Here is an 11,168-nt window from a genome sequence, read left to right on the forward strand (position 1 = left end):
AGGCAAAACAGTTTATGAAACTCCAAAATAGTGTTTTAATTATGTATTTATTTAAGAGTTTAGTACTTTACAACTGTAAAGGAATCTGGTTTCTAAGAAAAAACATAAATCATATTTAAATTTTGTTAAACCATTGAGGGGCCTTAGATAAACCCACCAGCAAGAAATAGATGTCAGGAAATTGAAGAGAGAAAGTTGTTTTCTCTTTCTTGTCCACTTTTTGGAAGAGTGCTTAACAACTTAAAGGTGGAAGATGGAAGCAAAAGCAAGGGTTTCATATTTTTAAATGCAAGGTACATGTGGCTCACCAGTTAATTTTCATACCTTCTACATACTAATCCAGCTGTTCATTGATTTCATTTAGAGCATCTGCTTCAACTTCATAAATAAACATTTATTTTCCCAACAGTGTCAACAAGTTGTTCAGAAAACAATTAAGAGTTGATAGATTAGGAGCATACACAGTGGCCACTTAGATGGTCTAAACCAAAGCTCATATCTAGCTCATTGTATGAGTAACTATGATAATAAATAGATGGACATTGAAATAAATGAATTATGTGCATTGTGGTGTATTTAAAAGGAAATGCTACTTTTATCCTGCACTTTGAACTTGCTAAGAATCCTGTGAGCTCATTTTATTCTCCAAAATGATGCCTCAAACATAAAGAATAGAGGCATAGAAGAGCTATCCAACCGATACTTTTGTTCTCAGTATTGATTTTTTTCTTAGCAGGATATTACGCTGATGCAGCTTGTAAGTGAACTAAAAAATAACATTTTCTCTTTCAAAAAAAATAACAACAGAAAGCCCAGCATATTTCTTTAAAAAGAGCCTACTTCATGCCAGTAATCCATCAGAAAAGCATACCACCCAGAAGGACGTTTCTTTCACAAACTTGCCACCAACAGTTTAAACCAATTGCAGACTTCTCAAATATATTAATAAAGAGTTTGCCTTGGGCTCATAAACCTATAATTGTGGTTCGTTAGTAAGACTTCCAATTTGTAAAACTTGTTGTTACTCTAGATGCCATTCAAAGCTCCCAAGAAGATTGTTAAATGGTTGGAGATAAGTAGAAGGTTGCTACAAAGCAGGGGTTTGCCTTTGAATATAGAATAAATAAGGATTGAAGTGATGCAAATGAAAGCCTAAGAGTTTCTAATCTTCTCTATGGTGAATTAAAGGATAAGAATGACATAGAAGCAAAAATTCATCTGAGTGTCACAACTTCAGAGGTTAATTGCCAAGTGTTGTCCTGAGAAATCAGACAAAAAAAAAAAAAAAAAAAAAAAAAGAGCTTATAATACCGCACAATAACTAGCACTTTTCAGTACATTATGGTGCAGCCTACAGACTGCTTCACGTTGATTCTTCTGCTTTCAGTGTATAAACTCTCTGGAACAATGTATCACTGTTGCGTATTTATTAAGTGACCTGGAAGCAAATGAGTCAAGTAACCTACACCTGTGGCTTCAAGCTTCCTGTTTGTGAAGCTGAATGTCATGAAATCACATCTTATGCTCCAGTCTACAAATGATACACCAAAGTAGTCCTTCTTACTTCTGTTTGGCTACCTTGACATCCTCAAGGAGTGAGATGAAAAAAAGACCATCATTTGAGCAACAGGAGGCATACAACAATCTTGATGGTTGTTAGTTTTCTGTTTTCTCAGCTGCATTAGCCCACCTCCTTTTCCTGTGCACATGTACCACACCATGCACAGCCTGAGCACACACACAGATGCCACATATGACGACTGAGCGCAGCATGAGTTTCACTTCACTGGTTTTCCAGCATCAAAGCTTTCTTTACTTTAGCCTCGAAGCAAATAATACCTGCATAGCAAAAAGTCTGTATCTACCCAGAGCACTCATCCCCTAGATGGCAGAGGTTTCCTAATCATATCTCTGTCTATGTAGGTAATTTCTTATGCTGTACAGCTGTATTTATGTATACAGTTAGGTGTTATTAGTATTTTAGAGACTAAATGCCTGTTTTTATTATCCCAAAAGACATAAAATTTGGAGATTTATTTAGTTGCTTCAAAAAATTCGTGCATCTATACAATAATTTTTATATTTTTTTCTCAATTTTAGTGTTATTTTAAAAACAAACGTGGTTTTTTTTTATTTTATGAGGAAGACTGTGATTTATATACTTATTAAAGTTTCTGAATGGAGCAATAGTTTTGAAAAGAGCTAGTCATCATGTAGGCAGTCACTTTAAATACTTGTCTACACAGCCTCTTAATCCAGATTGCAATATTATTGCTATGCCCATCTTTTTTCATGTGGGAACAGATTGCCAGTCATAAAAGATATCTGTGCAGGTGACAAATTATCCACAGAAAGCAAGTTGATACCACTGAATATGTCTCACTTGTGACCTAAATCTAGACATAACTCGCCTCCAGTTTGCATTAGCCCACTCTGCCGCCTAACCACCCTCTACCTCCGGCAAGCTAATGAATGATTCAGTGGTTTTCATGGTTTCAGTTCAACACACTATTTCTGCAGCTGGAGACACAGTTTTAAAATATTGCAAGTGGAACACATCCACAAAAGCTATTCCTCATTAGTACAATTTGTTTGCTTTGTTGTCTATGCAATGGCTTTTTTCCATAATTATTAATTTTCAGTTTCCTATTGTTTGTTTTGATACTGCAGTAATAATAAAATGTTCTGTAGAGTCTAAGAGTTGACTTCATGTTATTTCAGCATCATCTTGACCTCCATAGCAAAAATATATATGGGCTCTTCAAGCACTACCTACCTATGAATAAATCATTTCCCTTAACAAAATGTGAAGGGAAACAAAAAATCAGACATTAAATTTAACCTGTTCTATATAACTCTGATTTAATCTTTTCTGTATATGGTACTATGGAAATACTTAGATCACTTCATTAGCTATGTAGCACATAAAATAATTTAGGCGTTCTATCCATCCAACCAGACATAGCACTATAAACAGAAATTTTCTTGTTACTGCAAATCAAATACATGGTATGGAAAAGAACATCTGGTGCCAAAAAGAAAGGGTATTTCAAATGTACTCCATTGGAAATAATCTGTGCTTTCCTAAAGTCAGAGTGCGTTTCCAGTTGATAGGGACCATGGACCTGGGGTTCCTCTCAGCCGTATCATCCTGTCCTTGGTCAGTTCTGCCTTAAAAATGAAATAAGGAATGTGAAATAAAAAGAAGTAATTATGTTGAATGTTATTTAAAAGTAGCAGGCATTGCACATGAGGCCACAAATTTTCCTTCTTTCATTTATTTCAAACTCAATTATGCAGATACAAGGAAATTGCTTAAGGCCATTACCTGTTTTAGTCTCCTTGATTTTCAAAGGACTGAGGGGTCTAAATTCATTGGAAGCTTTTGGAACTTTTGTTTGTAATCTTCTATGATTATATATCCCAGAAAATCAGGGCACATTTCATTACCATACAAAATGGTTGTGGATATGCAGCACAGCCATTGAAGTTTTATTCCACCGAAAGCAAAGGGTCAAACACCTCAAAATTCCACATTAATTCCCAAAATAATTTGATGTTCTTCTTAGGGAGCAAATTCTATTGTTCAATACTAAGTTATATAAAATACATCTATACAATACTGACCACTGGCCCAACTCTGTGTTTGTTCCATAGTAGATATAGACTGCTACCCTGCTTTTTTTTTATTTTCTTTTCTTTTTTTCAGATCAATGTAGAGACCAATGTTTATCTTAGTGCCTACCATTATAGGTTAATGTTTATCCAGATTCTCAATGTCATAAGACTGCCATGTCAGCTTGATCTTTAAGGTATTGCCCAGCTTGAGGAAAGTTAACAACATGTTTTCAAAACAGAGCCTTCAATGAATATTACACAGGTTAAACGCCAAGAATAGATCAACTGTTTCAACAAATGCAAAGAAACTTCGGAAACTCTTCACAAGCATCAAAACTATTGTTAGCTCATTCAGTGTCAAATGGTGCAGAATAACTCTGCCCCAGCTCGTCCCATAACACTACTCAATCCTGAGAGATGTCAGGGGTCTGATACCCACCACCCATGTTACAACTGCACTTTACTCTGGTCTTCTTTGCCAGGAGCACTCTTCACTTAAGACGAATGGTATCCTATGGCATTTATACAGAGATTAAGAAGAAAAGGAAGAAAAATATTTAATTTGTTTCTCTTATTTTCCTAGCCAGTTAACCTTAGAAATTGAGTCCTTTTCATCCTGTAGAATAGCTGTATTTGTATATTGTTCTGACACATTGGTTGTTTCCTACAATTCTCCAATGAATAAATTGTTACAAATGCTACTGTCAGGCCATTCACATTTTCTCAGTATGCAGCAGGTTTTACATACAGAGAATGTTTAATTAATTTTCTGATTAATGGGCTTTTTTTATTATGCTGTTGCCATTTGGCAGCTGTTTTGACAAAACTGCCTTCCTCATTACAGAATTTCTACTTGTGAAAGGAAGTCAACCATAGCAAATAGGCTTATTGAATTATCCAGCTCACCAATTACATAGTATAAAATTATTCATCCTGATATAATTTGATCAAGAAAAATCATTTATCTTTAGTAACTGTGTTAAATTAGATATTATTCTGCTGGATAGGTGCAATTTTGCAAGTGTCTGTACTTAGAGAACTTTTTTAAATTTACTTGAACACTATAGTTATTGCCTATTTTATGATTTCACTTTGTTACCAAAAAAGGTTAGTCTCTTACTAACGGCTCTACTGAGCCCAATTCATTCAAAGCTTGAAAAGCAACACTTAGCCATTTTAGAGCAAAATGCCAGATTGATACATATCATTGGCAATACAGTTTTGGAAGATCTGTTATAAATGTATTTCAATCTGTTGATAAATCAATTAAAAATCAGTCTTGCAACTTCAATATTATTTAATTGTGTGGTTTGCATGTATTTTGGCACTATTGCAGTAATGCTGCCATTGACATTGTGGCATTGCAATTTTAAGTCCTAATTTATTCAACCTAACGAATTTAAAATTGACCTCACTTTCAATATATTTACATCCTGTCATTACCCTACATAATCTCTCTTATTAAAAACCAATGCCTGATGTATTTCAAAAGAAATGTTGTAATGTATCAAAAAAATAAGTGTAACAGATTGTTATGGACTACAGTAAACAGTTGGTTAAAAATAAATACTTCTTATTGCTTAGCTTGAAAAATACTACTGTTTGCCTTATGCTCCAGGACCACTCTTCCAGCGTAAACCAACCCTGAAATTCTTGGTGAACAGTACAGCTACTGTTCATTTGGGGTACAATCACCTGACTATAAGTCACTTCAAGGTGTTCTCCAAATATTTCACTGGGCTCTGCAAATTTCTCAAAACACAAGTTCTTTGTCTCCTCTGTACAGCTAGATAAGCAACAGCATGACTGTACCGGTGTGCATAAGGACTGACACCTTGCCTTTCCATCTAGTTACAGTTTTACAGCACTTTCCTGTCCTCTGAGCCTTTAAAATCCACGCTGCTTTTTCTTGTGTCTCATGTCAATTCTTCCCTGCTCTCACCTAAGCCCAGTCTGTGCCTTGCCACCACAGGGTTTATCATACTATGTATAAGGACAAGGACTCTGCTACTTGTCAGACCTTAGCCATCATTCTTACTATCTCAATCAACAGAAATGACAGAGGAGAGTCACAATCATCCTGTACTACACCACAAAGTCATGTTTACCATAACCCTATACCCATTTCCCTTTGGCTTCACTCCTGTATAGAGTCTGATTTATCAAAAGTAGGTCAAGGTGTGCTGGGAATACCTGAGACGGTAGTACCATGGTTCTACAGTGACTGTGGTATGCCTGGACTTTGGTTCAGCTGGTGCCAGTGCCAGCTGCATCTTAGACATCTTTGATACACATATGTATATAACTGAGTTGCTGGAGCCTACCGGTAATGAGATAATTACCACTCTAGATAGCTATAGGTTTGTGTTAGAGTTCCTGCAGTGGCATCAGATTATTCTCCATATTAGGGTGATCAGTAATGGTCTGCTAATTGAATGATGCTCCTGTTCTTCATGCTTTTGCATGGGCACTGGCGCTGAGGTCACAGTCACCTGGCTCTGCGTTCCAGTACAGTGCATCACTGTCCTTTTGAAGCTGCCTGTATTACAGATCTGCTGCAAAGTAGGTCAGAACATCCACCATGGTTTTCAATCTAATTGAGGCCTGCAAGGTACACACCATCTGGTCTTTCCTCTATTGCTATACACAATGGCTTTTGGTTTGTTTTGGTTTGGTTTGTTTTTATTTTCCCCCCTCCTAAATGCAGATACATAGTATGCTCAGTTTCACTAGAGGCACCTTCGGGCCACAGATCCTCATTCAATTTTGCCCTGAAGAGCTAACAGATATTATCATTAACAAGAGTACTGCATTAATCCATGGCCTCAAATACCCTGGCCAGCCATTCATACAGGTAGGTTACCATTACCAGTGCTGGTCATTTCTGGGCTCGGAAATTGGAAGCTATCTTCCAGGACAAGCGTTCACCACTCCATTTCTGTGGATATCAGCATTTATGTTTCTGCCAGTAGCTGTTTTGATGTGGTTCATGCAGCCTTGTAGCCCACCTTTGCTTGCTGCGTGCTCATCTACTGTACTCTCAGAAAGATTAAAGCTCCTTATTATTGCCAGAGACTGACTCAATAGCAAGCTGGAGAAAGAACAGCTGCTCATTTCAATATCTGTACAATAGGGTGCAGGGTCCATCCACCTGGGTAGCTGTAGGAGGTAAGGCCAGGGACATCTGATGGGTTTTGTCAGTTCTAAGAACAGTGCTGCTGTAGTACAGGAAATAGCAAAACTTAGATCTAAGTGTGGTTATATTTTCCTTTCTGAAATGTGCTGCATATTTTAGCAAGAGACACATTTATTTGACTCATTAAGAAAGATACCTTCTTGATAACTTCCTAGGGAAGTTGCAAATCACATCTGAAAACGGTTTCTTGAAGTACATCAAACTCATAGCCATCAGAGACAAATAATTTAGTGTTATTTATATCACAGAGATGCATAACTCCTTTTTAATCAGCCTCAGCTTCAAAAAAGGTCTAGTTCAATGCTGCAGTTTGTTACCATCATATTAAAGAAAGTTTGCAAAACAATTTTAGTGATAAGAAAGGTAGAATCTAGGTTGTCAGCCTTCATACTTGAAGCTGGGCATAGACAAGGATTCTTCTGTTTCTAGAAAGTAGTGTCTTAAGTGATTACATTCAGGAACTAAATTTTCTTTTTTTAGGTCACTGTAATAAAAGCAGGCAATTTTTTTCTACTGCTCTGTTATTTCCATGGCATTCCTGCCTAAACTGTTTCATATGCTTTGCTGTTTCTTAAACTGTCAGTCAATGATAAGATAATAGGTGAGTATATATTGACTTTGTTTTACCAGAAGATGCTTCAAATATGATTAGGTGATTGCTTCATTGTTTCCCATGTTTCTCATGTAAATGTCACTGTAATCAGATTATGAAGTTTTTGCTTTGCCTTGAATGCAGTTTCTTTCAATTGCTTTTTCATCTCGTATTTCCGGCTTCAAAGATTTCATGTTATCAACTTTGTACAGGTCTGTATCTTTGTTTCTCATAGCCTTGCTTGTTTCTTTGCAACAGAAGAAGCCTTCCTGGAGAATAAAAGCAGTATTCTTATATCTTGTGATATAGCCACTTTTCTTTTAAGGATATGAAACAGAGGTAATTTAATTTAATTAAACAACTGCTATAGTTGAAAAAAATAAACAAAAATCCTTTCTTATGTAAACCCAAAACATTTGCTTTTTCTTTCCAAGTAGGGTGATAAACTATTTGGAAATCTTATCAGATAGGTATGAAGGAGACTCTTCAAAAGTATTTTGGTTATCTTGACATGCATGCTGAACCAGTTGCGTAACTCTAAATTACTGGGTAATTTCTGCTGTCACTGATTCTATGACCATATTCTCTCCATGTAGTGCAAGAACTTGGAAAAAAACCCCATAACCACAAAAATTCCTGGAAGAACTATCACTTTTGTAATTATTTGTTGATTACAATTCAATGTTAGGATTTTCCTTGTGCTGATTTTTTATTTTCCATACAACACTGAAGTTTGGCAGAAATTTCATTTTCATAAATGTAGCCTTCACTCATTAAACAAGTTGTACAGATAATAAACCTGTTAGGGAAAATAGCCATCACACAATGCAACAGACAGAGCCCTTCTGTGGTGCTTGTGTAAGAAATCATCATTACAGAGCTCATGACAAGACAGTTGTCTTGGTTTCAGCTGGGACAGTTAGTTTCCTTCTTAGTAGCTTGTGCAGCGCTGTGTTTTGGATTTGGTTGAGAGTAACACTGACAGAACACTGATGATTTTAGTTGTTGCTGAGTGATGTTTATACTAAGTCAAGGACTTTTCAGTTTCTTGAGCCCTGCCAGCCAGAGGGCTGGGGGGGCACGGGAAATTGGGAGGGGACACAGCCAGGACAGCTGACCTGAACTAGCCAAAAAGATATTCCATACCATATGACATCATGCTGAGTATATAAACTAGGGGAAGAAGAAGGAAGGTGGGGACATTTGGCATTATGGCGTTTGTCTTCCTGAGTAACTGTTACGCATGATAGAGCCCTGCTGTCCTGGGGATGGCCGAACACCTGCCTGCCCATGGGAAGTGTGAATGAATTCCTTGCTTTGCTTTACTTGCATGTGCAGCTTTTGCTTTACCTGTTAAATTGTTTTTATCTCAACCTTTGAGTTTCACATTCCTTTCCGATCCTCCTTCCCATCCCTCTGGGTGAGGGGGAGTGAGCAACTGGCTGTGTGGTTCTTGGTTGCCAGCCGGGGTTAAACCACGACAACAGTTATTGTTAAATATCTTATTTTTACACTTTAATGACTGAAAAAAATTGAATACATAAACTTACTAAAATGTCAGTCCTTAAACAGAAAGTCTGATGAAGTTTTACTGTTTGGGCTAGTAAGTCACTGTTACTAGAATGTTATAAAACATGGATCTACTGAGGGCAAAAAAAGAACTCTTGAATAGTATTTCATTGTGATCTTAGAATATTTAAAAGACATCTTTTCTACAGATGGCATCTTATCTATAAATTTTGATTTATTTGAAAGCATTTATTTATAGGCATTTCTGACTGACTGGAATATGAAAAAATATTTACACCTTGGTAAGCTGACACATTCTTCTTTTCTTCAACTATTTTGTTTTTCTGCTCTGCATGTCTATGTATATGTGCTCATATGTAGAGCTTGGATATGAAACTGAGAGAACGAGAACAAAACCTTCAGGCAAGAGTTGGTGCCTAGTGACAACATATTGGCAATGAAGGACAGTGCAGTATGTGTGACTAACAGCTTTGGTTTGTAACAAGCTAGTTGTGCCATGACAATCATTTGTGGCTGATTGGCTGCCTTGGCTGTGAGCTTAGTGACTGAGTCTGAGAAAGCACATGGGTGCCCTCAGTATCTCCTATAACTGACATGTACTTTTGGCATTTTCATATATTTTCTGCAGGCTACTTGCTCTTTTTGCCTTGCAGAGGCTTTGTTTTGATTTCAGTTAGCAGGATTTCTTGGTCTAAACCATTGAGAATGGCATGAGGCCTGGGCACCTTGAGCAATTTGGGTTCCAGATCTGTCAGAAACCTCAGCAGGGAAGGTACAGACAGCGCTGTTGGGGTGCCCTCTTCCTCGCTCATCCACTTCAGAGAACTTCAGTTTTTCAAGTGTTTGGACCTTGATTTTTCTTTTTCTTTACCTTTCTTTCTGCCTCCTTTTCCTCCTTATCCTCAGTGAGCAAACTCCTCCCTCTCCTGCTGTATCAGTGGGCTCCATCCCACTGGGCAGACATTTTGAATTTCTATCTAATTTTTATTTGATGTACATTAATTTATTTGAGGTATATTAATTTATTAATTTGGAGTATATTGATTTGAGGTATATTAATTTTCATATAAAATGAAACTACAAAAAGTAGTGCAACAGCTTTTATTAATGTGCATAAATAGATTTCAGGATTTGTTCCCAGGTGTATTGGCTGTCCTTATAGATTGTCATGATGAATTTTTTTTCCATGTGGAGGCATGGGAGCCTTTCTCTCTATCTCTCACTCTCAGCAAACACACTCCTCAACAGATTAACAGGTGATTCTCATGCTATACCTATTGTCAGTGACTATGGCTTTAGGAAAACACTAAATATTACAAACTTGAGGTATAAACCTTTGTGTTCAATACTGCCTTCATACTAGAAAGGGAACACTGAGAAGAATAAGAAAGCTTCATATAGATATACTTCTTCTGAGAAGATATACCAGGCAGCTGTACAGAGGTGAGCAGCAGTCCTTGTGGGATCACAGCTTTACAGTATCAAAATGTAAAGCTCTTTTAATCAGAAGGAAAATGGCAGCTCCAAGAATTGTCTTGCTTATATACCCTAGGCTTTACTTCTCTGAACTCACTCCATTGCAACTTCCATGGTTCCAGTTCAGATGTTTCAGAGGAGCACTGCTGGATAAGAAAGAAAAGAAGCAGGGCTGTTGTCACCATACGGGGCTGTTTGAAGGGACCATCTGTGAGTCTAGCTGCTGCTGTTGCCTGGTACAACATATATATGGCTTTAAGTAGTGAACTTGTTTTCAATCTTCTAAGAGCACCAATTCCAGGTCAACCTGGCAATAACCACATTGTGTCCACCCCCACCACGAGTCCAAGTGGTGATTGAAACAATATCTCATCTCAATTCTATTTACCAGGTTAAAGGAAGTTTCTCTTTGAAATGGGCTCTCATCTATTTGCAGCAGGAAATAAATTTCTTTTAAAAATAAATCAGAAAAATAGTCTCAGAGCTGCCAACACAGGTCAGTGTAAAATGATTCTGAAATACTTGGTTATTGCAAAGTTTTTCTGAGTACTTTATGTGAAAAATACGAAAAACCTCTGAAAAATAATTCATCTTCTCTAGCAGCTTTGTACAGAACTGCTTTACATAGTGAAGCTTTAATGACCTCCCTCTCCTTTTTGCCCTCACCAAATACTTCAACTAAGCATTTCAAAACTAATTTTTCTGGCAACTGAAAATTTAAAGTAGTCATTTAAACAACCATTCTCACTATAAATT

Source organism: Falco cherrug, chromosome 3 (genome assembly GCF_023634085.1).
Source record: "Falco cherrug isolate bFalChe1 chromosome 3, bFalChe1.pri, whole genome shotgun sequence".
NCBI classification, from domain to species: Eukaryota; Metazoa; Chordata; class Aves; order Falconiformes; family Falconidae; genus Falco; species Falco cherrug.